This window comes from Canis lupus, chromosome 20 (genome assembly GCF_003254725.2).
Source record: "Canis lupus dingo isolate Sandy chromosome 20, ASM325472v2, whole genome shotgun sequence".
Classification (NCBI taxonomy): domain Eukaryota; kingdom Metazoa; phylum Chordata; class Mammalia; order Carnivora; family Canidae; genus Canis; species Canis lupus.
In genome coordinates, this window is record NC_064262.1 from 56347376 (window position 1) to 56364023 (window position 16648).

At 58.1% G+C, this 16648-nt stretch overlaps 1 protein-coding gene across 12 annotated transcripts in view; it reads right to left on the bottom strand.

The window, feature by feature from the left end:
• CELF5 (CUGBP Elav-like family member 5) overlaps nt 1-16648 on the bottom strand; it is a 48287-nt gene that overhangs the window by 30129 nt on the left and 1510 nt on the right. The gene's annotated exons all lie outside the window — the stretch shown is intronic.

Below are 16648 nucleotides of genomic sequence, written 5' to 3' on the forward strand. Positions count from 1 at the left end.
GGACAGGGCAACACCCCTCTCTGGGCGTCGGTTTGCCCCATCAGAGAGGGTGGTCCAGTGGGGAAGGACGGGCCGGGGGTGGGGTTGGAGCTAGAGGGGGTGTGGTGCAGTGGCCAAGGGCAGAGCCAATCAGGAGAGGAGGGGCCGGCCAGCCCCCAAGTGGTGCAGAGCCAGGGTGCCATGGACAAGGACAGGGAGGGTGTCTTGGGGTGGGGCTGGGGGGGAGGCGGTGGGAAGCAGGAGAACTGCAGAGACAAGAGACATTGAGAGAGACAGAGGAGCAAGGACAGAGAAGCCCCCAGAGAAAGACCGAGGAGATCAAAGGTACTTGAAAGATGTTTGCCTGAGGCGGGGTGTGGAGGGCAGGCAGGTGCCAGGTCCCCTTGGATGGACCCAGGGGACTGGGCCTTAGCCCTGGGCCTTGCCTCACTTTCACTGCGTGTGCAACGAGCCCATCATTGGCTGCTCGGATGCTGCTGGACCCTGTGTCCACCACCCCCACCTCCCTCCCTACAATCTCTCTGCCTCTCCCTCCTCTGAGGACCCCCTGTGCAGAGGCCCTGGGAACAGCTTCCTGGTGCTCATTTTTGCTCCAGGCAGGAGCTAATTAAAGCCATGTCCTTCCTTCTGGGACGTGCTCACCACGCCGCCTCTCCCACCGGCTGGGCCGACTGATGGGGAGGGGTCTGCCTCAGGCCCCCCAGAGGCTCCCCCGGAGCCCTGGGGGAGGAGGCCAGCAGGCAGAGCTGAGGATGGGTTTCTAGCATTTAAAAAAAAAAATTGTTGTGAGAATGTGAAATGGTGCAGCCCCTGTGGAAAACAGTTTGGCGGCTCCTCAAAAAAGTTAAACATAGAATTACCATATGATCCAGCAATTCCACTTCTGGGTCTATACCCAAAAGAATTGAAAACAGGGACTCAAACAGATATTTCAGATTTACACATATTCACAGCGGCATCGTTCACAACGGCCAGAAGGTGGAACAGTCCAAGTGTCCATCCGCAGATGCATGGATAAGCAGAATGCGGCCCATTCATACACTGGAGTATTGATCTGCCTTAAGAAGTGGATAATTCTGACCCATGTGACCACGTGGACGGACCCCGAGGACACCGGGCTCAGGGAGGGGACCCAGACCCAGAAGGACACCTCCCGCAGGACCCCACTCCCAGGAGGTCCCCAGAGGAGGCTCGTCCACAGAGACAGAGGAGGTGGTGGGAGCCAGGGGTGGGGCAGGGGGGCGGGGGTCAGTGGTTCCTGGGGACGGAGTCTCTGTGTGGGGAGATGGAAGGTTCTGGAGGCGGTGGTGGGGGTGGGTGCAGGGCAGGGTGAGTGTGCTTGATGCCACTGAGATATGCAGTTAAAAACAGAATGGAGGGGACGCCTGGGTGGCTCAGTCAGTTGAATGTCCGAGTCAAGTCTTGTGTTGGGCTCAGGTCACGGTCTCAGGGTCGTGAGACGGAGCCCCTAAAGGGCTCCGCGCTCGGCAGGCGGTCTGCCTGAGATTCTCTCTCCCTCTGCCCTTCCCTCCCTCTCTAAAAATAAATAAATGTTTTGGGGGAAAAATGGTTATGATGGTGATTTTAATGTTATGTGTATTTTACCACAATAAAAAAATTGTCATCGGGCTATATTAAAAACATACTCTCCTCTCAAAAAAAGGTGCAGAACATATAAGTGTACAATGTAACAAGTAATTATAAAATCCTGTTAACTGTTTCCCCAGCTCAAGGAATAGGACTGAGCAGCCACCAGAAGCCCCCGTGCCTCCCACCCCATGAAAATCCCCTCCGCCCCCCAGAGGTGTCTGCTACTCTGGCTCCAGTGATAACCACGTGGTTCCTTTCTCATTAGGGGTTCCCGCCCCGTGTGTGTGTCACTCGTCAACGTGGCTGCGTCCTTCCTGCCTCCGGACTTACAGAAAGGGGATGGGAGCATACGCACACTTTGTGTCTGGCTTCTGCTACCCAAGAGCAGGTGGTGGTGTGTATCGGGGGCTAATTTCCTCGGGTAGCTGTGTCGTGTTTTATCCCGCGAATATGCCGCAGGCGGGCTCTCCGTTCTCTTGTGGGTGGGCATCCGGGGCGCCCACTGTTAGGCGCGATCGTGAATAGGGCTGCTGCGGAGCGCTTCTGACATAGGTGCTTTGAGGCACAAAGGCAGATCCAGGAGTGGGATTGCTGGTTATGAGGTAGGCTTATGGTCATCAGCTTTGACTGGTTCTTCCAGAGACCGTTTTCCCAAAGTGGGTTGCACCAAAGAATTCTCCGACCAACGGGTCTGACAGTATCAATGCTTCATTTGCCGGCCTTTTAAATGTCAGTCGTTGTGGGGGGCGGGGGAGGGGGTGCATCACTCTATTTCATGGAGATGGTCACATACCTTTTTATGGTTATTAATAAGATGGGGCACCTTGCTGCTTTGTAGGAGTTCTATATGTGCTGTGCAAATAAAGAATATCTCGTGTTCCTTTATGGCTACATCGGATGCACGCGTCTTTCCCCGATCCGTGGCCGGTCCTTCTACTCTTTTTTTTTCAGGGTTCCTATTTTCTGAACTTAATCCCTCAAGGTTTTCAGGGAAAGGGGAGGCGTGGAGACAGCTAGCCTAGGGCCTGAGAGAAATTAGGTGGAGCCAGCAAGAAATTGGACCCCAGGGGAGATGTACAATCCAGGCAAAACCCTTCCTCCTTGGGCCCCTTCTTGCCCACGAGGTCTCATTTGCAGAACACGGGAGTGCGCTGGTCCCCGAGGCCGGGGTAGGACACCCCCCTCACCACCACCCCCCTGACCCCCAGCGACCTTCGAGACCATCAGCCTCTGGGCCCCGATGGTTTGCAGCCCCAGGGACAGGCCCCAACTGCGTGCCACTGTCCCCGGTGCTGAAACGCTTGCCTGTTCTCTCTTCCTGACCTTTTCATTTTCTCTTTTCTAGTTGGGGGGAGAACGTGTGATGTTTACCCTTTTCTGGGTCAATACAGCCTTGACTTTTCAGCTCCTGTTGGGGCTGAACTGGATCCCCGCTCCCCAAAATTCATATGCGGCTGTCCTAACCCCTCAGGACCCCACAGTGGGATCCTATCTGGAAAATGAGCCATTGCAGATGCGAGGAGTTCAGGGGAGGCTGTGCCGGAGGGGGGTTGGCCCCCATGCCGTAGGGACTAGTGTCCTTACAATAGGAGGAAATGTGGGCACACAGACACACGATTGTGAGGGCAGGAGTCCGGGTGATGCATTGACAAGCCAAGGAACAGGAGGCGCTTCCAGCAAACCGCCCCCCGAAGCTGGTGGAGACCTGAACCAGGTTCTCCCTCAGTCTCGGAAGGAACCAACTCAACCCACATCTAGCTCTCAGACTTCCGGCTCCCGGGACTGTGAGCAAACGCGCTTCTGTTTTTGAAGCCCCCACCCACCCCAGTTCGTGGTGCGCTGTTTCAGCAGCCCCAGCAAATGAACACAGTCCCAATCAGCACAGAGTTTTAGGATCTTAACAGAGTTTGGTGGCTTCTAACACTAATGCTCTTGTACTCAGCAGTGACTCACTTGATCCTTCTAACCACCGCACAAAGTAGCTGCTGGTGTTGTCCTCATTTCACAGATGGGGGACCAGGGCACAGAGTGGGGAAGCGACTTGCCCAAGGTCACACAGGTGGTAAGTGGAACATCCAGGCTCCAATGGACCGTATGCTAACCACTGGGGTAACACTGCCTGGAGCTTGCATCTTTTTAAAAAAAATTCCCTGGGGCCTAGGGGGGCAGGATCACAGGCCCCTGACTCACCCCTCCCCAAAAGGAACTTTAAAATAGTGCCAGCTATCGAATGCTGGATCAAATGCCCCCATTTTAATCGTTCGAGGTCTGTCTGTTGCCTCGCAGACCCAGAGAGACCTTTTGAGGGAGGTCACAACCCATACGAAGCCTACACACCTGAACCTCTCACCTCAGTTTCAGTCCCGGCCACCCACACCCCACACATCAGCCTCGTCAATGACAAGGGGGCCGGGTCTGGTGTCCAGCAGCACCCTCCCATGCCGGCCAAGCTCCGGCGTTCTTCCCAGAGTGCTCAGCGCCTGACCATCCCTTCACCCCCACACCCAATTCTCAAAACCTGGACCAGGTGGGGTGGGGTGGTGTCAATGCTCACAGATCTCTCTCTAGGCCCAAGGACAGAGCAGGGACCAAAAATGGGGAAAATCACTGGGGAACAAGAGTATACGTGTATGAAAGTTTCCTAATAACTAGATCTGTATCATCACAGCTCCCCTGGGAGGGAGGGAGCTCCCCAACTCTGGAGGTAAGCAGCAGTGACTCCCCAGAGAGGAACGTCTTTGCCAGAGAATCCTGACAGTCCCTCCTCATGCCGAGATCCTCTGCTCCCTGGTCTGAGATCTGAGCCTTTGGGATTTCATGACTTAACGTAATGATGATAATAAAGGTGTCCACTGAGCACCAGGCATCTGATAGCGGCACGTCACCCATATCAACCCTTGGAATCCTCAGACTGGCCCAAGAGAATTGCATGATTGTATTTATTATTATTTTAAAGATTTTTTTTTTTAATTTTGGAGAGAGAGAGAGAGAGAGCACGGGGGAGGGGCAGAGAGAGAGGGAGGATCCCAAGCAGATTCTCCCCCTCGCCCCTCCTCCTCCCTGCGGGGAGCCTGTAGGGTGGGCGTCCTGCACAGTCAGCGGCGGCAGGAAGGCTTGCCTGAGGTGCAAGCAGATAAGGGTAGAGCTGGCTCTGACCCCAGGGGGACCCGACGTCATGGGCTCCGCTGCCATCTGCGGTGCTTAGAGGCTTCGCTCTCCAGGGTGTGGGGTGGCGGGGGCTCCCAATTCCGCCATCGTCCCAGACGCTCACCCAAAACCTTTAATATTTTAAGACAAAGGTGGCCACAAGAGCATCTGTGAAAAGATCACTGTGTGCCACCTACCATCTAGTGGAGACACCAGTTGTTTGGTTCGGCAGGTAAATGGGATCAGCAGGGGGTTACGGAACGATAGGGGCCCCCAACTCGGGCTCTGGGGCAGCCCCACCGGGCCCAGCCTGCAGTGGGGGGAGGAATAGCGCCCAACATGAAGGAGAAGGCCGAGGTGCTCAGTGGCCCAGGTCACCCACGGCAGGCGACAGGGCCAGGACCAAGCCCATCTCTGCCTGGCCCATTGCCCAGGGCTGCCCCCAGCCCACAGGGACCCTCCTGCATCCAGCCCGGGAGCCGCTGTGTCTGAGGACTGGAGGGCAAAGGAGGCTGTGGTCCCTCCGTAGCAACCGCTCTCTGCTCACCCTGGGCTCCAGGGACAAGGCCTTGGCTAAGGGACCACGCGAAGGCTCCCAGGCTGGGAAACAGCAGAATCGGACCCCCCCGCCCCCCGTATGTGGTCAGCCTGGGGCGGAGGGAAGGACAAAGGGCCAGGAAGCCCGGAGGACGAGGGTGGCTTCGTCCCGGACGCACGTCCTGCAGCAGTACCCTTGGCGCTGGGAGCTGGCCACGTCCCTGGCTGCACCCACCCCCCCACATCCCGCACCCACCACCCCGGAGCTCCCCACGCCGTGGTCCGCCTTTATCTGCGTCCCCACCCTTCCTCCTCCGCCCGCGGCCCAGCCCAGCCCAGCCAAGGGCATCGGGCACCCCAGCTGCCCCCGCGAGCCTGCAGGGCCCTGTAGCTGCCTCTCAGGGGTTACTCTCCCACTGGACTGGGGGCTCCCTGAGGGTGGGAGCCAGGAATGCCAGCCAACGAGGTGTCCCAGGGCCCGGCGCTGGGCCCAGCACACTGTGTGCTCAGCAAGAATCGGGCGGCGGCTCACAGCCTCCCTGCTGGTCCAGGCCCACCCACACCCTCCCACACCTGCGGCCCCTCCGCCCTGGTCTCCCCGATGCCACCACCGCTGCCGCCCTCACCCCCACAATCTGCACTCCCCGGGGGCTACCAGAGGGCCCCTGGGAGCACCCCCTCTGCCCACAGCCCTCCAGGGCTGCCCACTTCCCTGGGGTACACTCCTGAGTCCTTGCCGCGGCCCCTAAGGGCCCCTGCACAACCTGTCCCCCCTCCCCTCCCCTCCTCCTTCTCTCCCCCTTAGCCCACTCTGCCCCGGCCCCCCCGCACACGCCCCCCGCACACACGTGGCCCCTCAGCTCCTCCGACACTCCAGGCCACCCTGCCCCAGGACCTTTGCCTGGGCTGTTCCTGAATGCTTTGCCAGGTCTCTGCACAGTCCACTCCCTTCCTTCAGGTCTTGGCTCAAATGTCACCTCCTCAGTGAAGCCTCCCCTGAGCACCCTGTTTCAGGCTACAGCCTCCAATCGCCCCCTCGCCCCGCTCCATTTTTCCAGTGCCCTCATCCCGACCCGCATGACGCATACAGGTTTCCCTCACTCTCCATAAGTGGAGCGTTCCTGCGAAAACTTCCATCAGCCTAAACGGCACAAAGTAAAGAGGCAATCACCGCTAATTTACATGGGGAAATTCTGAACATTCCCAGACTAAAAAAAAAAAAAAAACAAAAACCCAAACCAACCCCCCAAAAACACCCCTTCTTAGGCTTTTCTGATACCTGAGGACACATCTCGCTAACAGGTGCACGGAGGGAATGGGGCACAGCACAGGTGCTCACAGGCACAGTTCGAGCCCGGGCGGCCGATGCTCAGGTGCCGAGCGTGCTCCCGGGGAGCCCACCGCGGAATGCGGGTTCTGCTTTCTGCTTTTATTCCCAAAAAGCAAAAATCCCCTTCAGATTTCTTTCTGTTACCAAAAGGTGAAGTCGCGTGATACCAACTTCCCAAGAGCTGGAGGCACCCGCATCGTGTTTACCTGTGTTCCCCACGCCCACTGACATGTCCCTTCCACCAGGACAGAGGTTTATACATGTTTGATGATTTTGGGGGGCGGGGATCGAAGCAGCGCCGGGCACGCAGTAGGCGCTCCGTGGACTGAAGGCTTGTGTTTTCAGGCTGACCTGCTCGTATCAAGGCAACCTCTTTGAGGGCAGCCACGGCGGATTCATGTTTACCCCTTCCCTTTCCGACCACGCGTGGCACAGGGTTACCAAGATTTCCTGAGCACCTATTATGCGCCAGCTGTACCGTGGAAACAGACGCAGGAAGGACACCCTTGCTCATCTCTGATCACCGACACCTCCGGCTCCCTCCACCAGCAAGGACCTGATCACGACTGCTCTTGTGAAGCCCCATCACAAAGCCCTTTGACCCCACACCGGCCTCACCCCAGGTGCCCCACATTATTAGTCTTTAACCTCAGCTCTGGGATCCAGTGTGCCCCTTTCTGTTGTGTGATCTTGGGTCCCGTAAGATGTGGATGGGTCCACGTCCTCCCCTCTCTGAGCCTCCACTAGGGGTTACAGAAGACACTCCCTTGTGCTGTGGGGCCACCCTCCACCAACCACCTGCCCCCGGCCAGCCTCTCTGCTCCCCTCCATCCTCTCAGCCCCAGGCTCTCCTCACTTGGCTGACAAGAGCTGACAGGCTCTCTCCCGAATTCATCACCCCGCCCCTCACTTACAAACTCACCGGCCCCTGTCCAAGGGGGCCGGGCTTCACGCCCAGGACTCATGCTCCTGGCCCCTCAGTCCAGTGCGCCGTCTCTGGGGCAACCTCCTACCCCCTGGTCAGTCTCTTTAGTTTCCACTGCTGACCCCTCCTCTGCCCCAAACTTAGCATCCGGGCTTCTCAGGGCTCATCTGGACACCCCCCCCAACCTCCTGCCCACAGCCATCCTGCCTCACCCCACAGACTATCACCACTCTACACCACTGATCCCTCCATCCAGACACACCCCCCCGTCCATCCATCCATTATCCCTTCATTAACCCATTCTTCCACTCATCCACCCATCTGTCCGTCTGTCCACCCACCCATCCATCCATCCACCTGTCCACCCATATATTTACCCACCCACCTGTCCATCTGTTATCCCTTTGTTAACCCATTCTTCCCCTCATCCACCCATCTATGCATCTGCCCATCCATCCATCCATCTACCTGTCCATTCACCTAGCCACCCATCCACCTGTCCATCCATCCGTTATCCCTTCATTTACCCATTCTTCCACTCATCCGCCCATCTGTCCATCCATCTGTCCATCCCCTACCTGCTGTGTTCCAGGCACCATTCTGGGACCTGGGGGCACAGCAGTGAACACCAAAGGCAAAAATCTCCATCCGTGGGGGCACCTGGGTGGCTAAGTTGGTTGGGCGTCTGCCTTGAGCTCAGTTCATGATCCTGTAGTCCCAGGATCGAGCCCCATATCTGGGCTCCCTGCTCAGCAGGGCATCTGCTTCTCCCTCTCCCTCTGATCCTCCCCAGCTCATGCTCTCTCTCTCTCTCTCTCTCAAATAAATAAATCTCATATAAATAAAATCTTAAAAAAAAAGTTTCCATCCTAATGGGGTTTCCAGCCTATGGGGGAGGAGGAGAGGAAAGCAAAACATAAAAAGCAGGATCTATGGTATGTCAGAAGTCTTTGTTTTCACAGGGAAAAAAGGAAAGCAGGGAAGAAGGGTTTAGAGGCTGGAGGGTGGCTGTGATTATAAATCATGTCTGCAGGGAGGTGGCATTGAGAGGGTGAAGGTTGAAAGGCACGAGGAAGGAGGATGCAATAATCTGGAGGAAGAGGAGGCTTCACCCAATAGGTGACATCGGAGCCGAGACCTGGAGGAAGTGAGAGAGTGAAGCCCGCGGAGATTTGGGAGAACAACATCCCAGATAGCAGGGACAGCGTGTGCAAAGGCCCTGGGGCGGGACTGGCCTGGTGTGTTGGACAAAGAGCCAGGAGACCCATGTGGCTGGAGTGGAGTGGGTGAGGAAAGAGGGAGGAGGGCAGGGCAGTGAGGGGGCGGGGCAGGTTGCGCAGGGCCTGGGGGCGCTGCCGAGAGGACTGTGGTCGCTCTCTGGAACGGGGCCATGTCTGGCACCAGGAGGGGCTGAGCAGCATCCCTGGCCCCCATCCGCTGGATGCCAGGAGCACCACCACCTGCGACAACCACAGACGTCCCGAGCATCACCTGGCGTCCCCTGGGGGCAGAAGTACCTCAGGTGAGAACCACTTTGCTAGATCCTTCCTCTTGCTTACCTTCCCCACCAAGCGCTGATGATCTGAGCTCTTAAATCCGTCTCCCCAGCACCCTCAGGTCAAAGCAAAGATTGCCCAGCTTTGCAGCCCCTCCCAGCCTCACCACTGCCGCCTCCTGGGCTCTTCCCTCCACATTCCCTCCACTGCCCTTTACTCGGATCCACTTGTAAGTCCCCTGGACACACGACCTTCCTGCCGCACACGCCTGCCTCTGAAGTTCCAGCCCGTCCCCCAGATCCCAGTTCTCTCCCCCCAATCCTGCTAAAATATACACAATGTAAAATTCACCATCATAACCCCTTGTAGGAGCACAGCTCGGGGCACGAAGCATCTCACCCCGCCGCGCACCCACCCCCACCACCTTCTCCAGAACCTTCCATCTCCCCACACAGAGACCCCGTCCCCAGGAAGCACTGACCTCTGCCCCCCCCCACCCCTGGCTCCCACCACCTCCTGTCTCTGTGGACGGGCCTCCTCTGGGGACCTCCTGGGAGTGGGGTCCTGCGGGAGGCGTCCTTCTGGGCCTGGGTCCCCTCCCCGAGCCTGGTGTCCTCGGGGTCCGTCCGCGCGGGGGCAGGTGTCGGGCCCCTTCCTCCCCGGGGCTGGGTCAGATTCCAGAGCGTGGACGGACCGCCTCCTGTTTATTCACTCGTCCTGCGGTGGACACTTGGGTTGTTTCCACTTTGGGCCGTTGTGAATTGTGCTGCCGTGAACATCCGTGTGCAAACAGCTCTTGGAGACTTTGAACACTTCTGGGTCTGTACAAACTGCTGGATCACATGGTGACTGTGTGTGTTTGCGGAACCCCCAGACTGTCTTCCACGGGGGCCGCCCCATCTCGCATCCCCCCAGCCACGCACGGCGGCGAGGGCTCCGATTTCTCCACATCCTCGCAGACACTTGTGGTCTGTTTTGTCCCACTGCACGTGGGGGGCCACATGCCCCCGACCCCAGGACACCCCCCTTGCCCTCCCCCTGCCACCCATCGCAGCCCCTTAGGATCAGCACAGACACCCTGGTCTTGTTCTCTCAAAGCTGGCACACAGTAGGGACTCAAGAGACAGTTGGCAGTCGGGGTAGGGAGGTGGACGAAGAGCCTGCAGCCCCAACCATCTGCGTGTCCGTAGGGACCTGAGCCTCCATCTCCCCTCGTGGTGAGGTTGCGCCTCCGCGGGGGTGCCTCACCTGCTCCCCCCCCCGCAGCAGAGGGCCGGGGGGCAAGGCCCTCTCTCCTAGCCTTCACACATTTTCCCTGACCGCGCCGCCAGGTCAGCTGCCCCTCACCGGGGCTGGGTGTAACTGTGGAGGCAGAAAGCCCCATCTGCTCTCCGGGACTCTCTGTGCCTTAGTTTCCCCACCTAGGAAACGGGAGACCCAGAGTCCACGTTCTCCAGATTCTGAGCTCCCTAAGGGATCCTGTTCTTTCCCTGCCCACGGCCTTCAAGGGCTCCCACCTCACTCAGGGTAAAACCCACAGTCCCACAGTCCTCTCCAAGACACATGAGACCTGACACAACCAGCTGCGCCCCCTCCTCCCTCCCTCCTCCCCTCCCTCTCTCTGCTCCAGCCACACCGGCCTCCTCCGACAGGTCACACTCATTCTGACCTCAGGGCCTTTGCACATGCTGTTTCCAGGCCTGGGATGCCTCTCCCTTGGCTTCAGAACCACAGCTTCCTCATCTGTCATTAACGTCATCTTCTCAGAGAGGCCGTCTTCGGCCGCCCGAGGTGAGCTGTCACCCTCCAGCACACATCCGACTTTATCTTCTTCGTAGCACTCCAGTTCAATCTAAATCTTGCTTATTTGTTTCCCGTTTATTATCAGCCCCTCCTCTCCCAGGGATTGCTTTGTGTCCCCAGAGCCCAGCTCAGTGCCCGGCACATAACAGAGACTCGATAAACAATTGCTGACTATCTGGCTGCCGGGCCATGTATTGAGGCCACCTGCGAGATGAGGGGCATCACTCAGAGTTGTTACATCGGCCACATGACGTCAGTGAACTCTAATGTCTACAACTACTCCGGAAGACAGCTACCAATAGCCCTTCTCTTTTACAAACGAGGGAGCTAAGGCTCAGAAGAGACGAAGTGGCTTGTCTAAGATCACACAGAAGCAAAAAAGCTGAGCCAGGAACAGCAACCAGGCATGTCAGACTGCAAACCTGATGGGTCATTCCCACCCACCATGTGAGGAGGGAGGCGGTTAATGCTGGGGAGGTACCCATCTTCCACCCATGCATCCACCCACACATCCATCCACCCACCCACCCACCCACCCATCCACCCACCCATCTATCCATCCATCCATCTATCCATCCATCCATCCACCCATCCATCTACCATCTACCCTTCCATCTATCCACACATCTAACCATCCACTCACTCATCTATGCTTCCATCTTTCCATCTATCCATCCATCATTCATCCATCCATCCATCCTTCCATCTGTCCATCTCCTCATCGGTTCCCCCTTCCAACCATGGCATCCACCCATCCATCCACCCACCCACCCACCCCTCCATCCATCCAACCACCCACTCATCTATCCTTCCATTTTTCCATCCATCTATCCATCATCTGTCTACCCATCCATCCTTCCATCTGTTCACCTACTCATCTACTCACCCATTCCTCCATCCAACCATCCATCCATCCATCCATTCACCCATCTTCTGTCTACCCATGCATCTGTCCACCTCCCCATCTACTTCTCCTCTCCCCATCCAACCATGCATCCATGCATCCATCTATCCACCCACACACCCCTCCAACAGTCCTTTCTACCAGTCCACTCATCCACAAATTGTCATCCATCCATCCATCCATCCATCCTTGCATCAATCTACTCACTCACCCATCCATCATATTGTAGCCAGCCCATCCTCCCACATCCAACCACTCCTCACCCCCCATCCTCTCCCTCCCTCCCTGCCCTCGTCCATCCACATGCTCCACTTCCAAATGGCAAAGAAGACACAGTGCTTGTCCTCATAGAGCTTATGTACAGCAATGATCCCCATGACCCCAGGCCAACAGGACCATTGTTGGGTCAGTGTCTTCCAAACATAAGCAGCCCCTTTAGTCCAAGGACAGTCAGCCCGCCTTGATGGCTTTGACCCTGAATCTCCATCTCCACGATCACACTTGTGTCTCTGCCTCCTCCACTCTTCTTCCAAAGTGAGTCAAGGCTCAGTCTGGGAGGTGGGATGCCTAGCTAACTTGCTATGTGACTTGGGGCTGAGTGCTACCCCTCTCTGAGCCCCAACTCCTCATGTGATACATGTGGGGGAAGGGAACTGGTTCTCTGAGGACACATGTCTGCCTCTTTGCATTCCTCTTTGCCCACAGTGTGGGCTTGCCCCAAGGGGAAGTTTCCTTTTTCTCCAGCCAGGTGCGTAGGCAGTAGGCGTATCCTGAATGAGGCTGGGAGGCCAGAAAGAGGCTGGCAATGGCAGGGAAAACAGACACAAAGCTCCCTTTCCACATAAGTCTGAATTCCTCTGCTGCTCTAAATTCATGGCTCCTCGGCGGCCTCAGTCTGGGATCCCAGGCCCTGCAGGCCCGCGCTGACTCGGCCTCAAGTCCCTGTCTCACCTCATTCGTCCTGTACTCCAGGTGTGCCCTTCACACCTCCCAGCCTTTGTGAGGCCACCTGCCTCCGCCCACATGCGTGAGGACAGGGACACTGCCTCGCAGACTCTACGCTGTGTTTCACGCCCATCACGGGGCCTGGGACATGGTAAGTGCTTCTGTGAATAGACAAACGAAATGCTTCCTCCATCAGGCAAGCTCTTCGTCCTCTTTCAAAGCTCCTGTTTCAAAGCCCCTCCTCAGTGCAGCCGGATCCCCTGTCCTGTTCCCTCAACCCTGGATCCCTCCCTCTGACCCGGGCCCGACCACTGGCCTAGGTGCTATGGCTGGCTCTGTCTTGCCATCGGAGAGCCTTCATACTTCTCTCACCCTGTACGAGACGAGGCCCCAGAGGCTTTCAGGAAGTGTTGGCTGAATGAATGAATGAATGAATGAATGGCTGAGGGAGTATGGTTCCCCCTCAGATTCCTAATGGCCAGGTTCTCATCAGCCAATGTCTGGGATGAATGAGAGAGACACGGGCCAGACACAGCTCCTGGGCCCACCCCCGAGGCCAGAGCCCCTCAGAAGAGCCCTGCCAGGTAAGTCCCACATCAGAAGGGGACGCTGGGGCTCCCAAGACCCTTTGCTCCTTTCCCGCCAGGGCAAAACCTCCACCACCTCCCACCGCAGAAGTTTCCAGAGTTAGCACTGCTCTGGCCTTTGCACATGCTGTTCCCTGTGCCAGGAACGCCTGTCCCCGTCGACAGATCCTTCTCACCCTGCAGGCCTCAGCTCGGTCACACATTATGAGCCCAGCCCTGTGCCAGAATGGTCCTCATCCTATTTCTGGGATAGAAAGCCCCCCTGGTCTCCCGATCCCATAGGGGACCACACGGTCTGCCAGTAAGATGCGGAGAAACCAGACTCATCTCAAGGCCAAGCTTGGAACTGCTCTTTCACACTGACTGACCACCTCCTCCAGGAAGCCCTCCTGGTCTCCACATCTGCAGGGGCAGGGGCTCCTCTGGGCTGACCCCGGAGGCCCGTGTTTTCTACCGTCACGGCCCTCACATCAATGCCTTTTGCCTCCTGGTTCCTCGCTGTGTCCTCCCACCAGGCTGGGATTTGAAGGCAGGTCAGGTCTTGGAGGTGATTTTTATCTGTGTTGCCCAACATCGTGTCCTTGGTCTAGAACGGGGCCTGGTGCACAGCAAGGGCTCAGTAAATGTTGGTTATGCGGGTTATACGGGTAGATGGATTCAGGTCTTGTTCACTCCATCGTGAATCCCGCACTGACGGCCGCCCACGCGGATGCCCACATCCCCACAGACACTGTACACAGTAGGTGCTCAGTCAATGCTCTCTGCGTGACGGAAGACGGCAGTGATGCCACCGTCACAGGCCGCAAGGTGGGTCTCCCCAAAGCCTGTTAAATCAGGGAACAATGGGCGGCTGGGGAAACCGAGGCACGGGGAGGGGGTGCATGCCTAGTGCGGCGTCAGGCCCCAGCACCCCCACGCGCCGCTCTCAGCCTGCCGACTCCTCCCTGGGCGCCCCCGCCAGGCAGTCCTCCGTCCCCGGGCTGGCGCGACGCTCCCTCCCGAATCTCACGCCTCAGAGCTCAGCGTGCTCCAGCCTCCCCTCCTGCCGCCGAGCGGAGCAGCTGGTGCTCCCATGGAAACCACAGGCCTCCACCCGGCCCCCCCACCTGCGGCGGCCCCCCTCACAACCTCCGCTTTAAGACAAATATTGTCATTAACATGCAAATGCATATACGATTACCATAAATGGGGGGCCTGGCGGCGGTGGCGGCCGAGCCCTCTCGGGCAGGGTGGGCACTGGTGGTGGGGCCCCCTCGGGAGACAGGGCCAGCGCAGCCACGCCGGGCACCTCCCTGGGCCCCCTCTGAGGGCGCTGTGCCCTGGCTGGGGCCCCGGGCCAGTGGGAGCCCCCCAGCTCCCGGCCTGAGCTCCGGATGCGGCGCAGGTCTGAGCGGAGACACGGCCTCGCGGCCTCCCTGCTCCCCACTGCTCTCCCGCCTGTGGGTGGGGGGTCCCCCCTCTGCCCCTGTGTCTCTGTCTCTGTGCGTCTCTTTCTCTGCTCTTGCCCAGGGGGTCCCTGTCTGTCTCTCAGGTCCCTAAATGTTTCTCGGTCTCTCTGTCTCCCTCCCTTTCTCTCTTAAAAACAAAACAAGCCAGCGCCCAAGGGCCTGCCCTCTTTCTGAGGACCCGGCTCCCCCTTGCCAGCCACGGCCACGTTCCCAGAGCCCCGGGTGGGCGCGGGCGTGGCTGGCCCTCCTGCCTGTCACTCGGTCTCAGCAGGGGACCCCACTGCACAGGCCCTGAGGCCTTGGGGCGCCCTCGCGTCACAGCCCCTTCCCTCCCCGACACCATCTTTGGGGGGCCAGCCTCGTGGCTTGGGGAAGCTGTCACCCCTCCCTCACACAGACAGACTCGTGTATTCCCTGGGCTGGAGGGAGGCAGGTGAGTGACAGTGGGGGGCCCAGCTCTTGGGAGCCAGTCTTGGCCCCTCCAGGTCTCAGTTTCCCTTCCACGTGGAAGGCACTGATGCTCGCAGCCTGCTTCAGTGGCCATCCCTTCAGGGCCCTGGACGGACCCCACGTATGACAGTTAACGATCATCAGGACAAGGTGATGCTGGGTGGCCCTTCCTGCACTGGGTGCCAGCAGCATGGTGACCCACTTCACCCCTTCTGGCCCTTCCAGCTCCCCATGGGATCCCAGAGCATTCAGGAGCCCAGAAGGCTCCGGGGGGTGGGGTGGGGGGTTCTCTCCCCTCCTCCCCAGCCGGGACCACACCCCCACCCCGCTGCTTCCAGCCAGCACCACCAGCAGGCATCCTGTACCCTGTGGGCTCCCCAGGAACTAAACCAGCTAAATGTTGGCGGGAGGAGCCTGAACACCCCCTGGACTTCCCATTCATCATTGCACCTCCCTTTGGCTGAGACTCAGAGAGGGGCCACGGGTCCCACGGGCGAGCCTCCCTCCTGGCTGCTGGGCCTCCCCCCTCCAGCAGCTCCCTCCCACAGGTGAGGCCCAGCAGGCCCAGCATAGGGGGATCAGGAGAGAGATCCATTCCTGACCCTTGGGTGGTGTCAGAGAGCAGATATGAGGGCAAGCCCTCCCCCTTGGCCCAGGCTCTGCACCCAAGGTCTCTGGGAAGTGGAGGGTGACAGGCTGGTGTCACGGACACCCTGCTTCCTGTTTCTCACCCTCCTGGGAAAGCCTCTGGGGTGCTCCTAATCCCAACAATCTCCAGCCAGAAAAACAGGGACCTCACATTCAAGGGGCCCTGCTCTCTTGACAGTGGGAGAAACTGAGGTTCCAGCCCATGGGAGAACTCAGCCAATGTCCCTCCCTTCCTCCTTGCAGGGGTGGGGGGAGGTGGGGATGAGGGAGGGGGAGGGGTGCTCCAAGGGAGATTAAAAAAAAAAAAAAACACGAGAGAAAGGGGAATGATCACCCAGTGTGTCCATCCACTGCACACCATCAGCTTCCCTGATCCAGAGCTCAGCCTTTCAATTCAACGTTTGGGGGCCATGTGGACACCCCCTCCAACCTCCATCAGAATCTTTCTAGAAATGGGCCCTCCAGGCATACGAGGAGTAGGGGCTTGTGGAGACAGCCCTCCACGCAGCCGAGGGCCCCTCAGTGGGACTCATGGGCGAATGGAAACCCCTGCCCTCCTAGTTCACATAGAGGAATTAGATTTTCCAAGCCCGATTTTTTTTTTTTTTTTTTTTTTGGTAATGGTTGGATTTGAAAAAGAGGTGGGGGATGGGAGGGGTTTCTTTTCTCCCCCTCAGATACCGGCTGGAGGGTCTAGCTACGGTAACAGGCCCTGGCTCCATCCCACCAGGCTCTCCCTATGGCCTGCCACGGTCCATCCTCCATCCGTCCATCCATTCATTCATTCACTCATTCATTCATTCAACAAACATGCATTCATGCTTCCCATGCCTGCAAC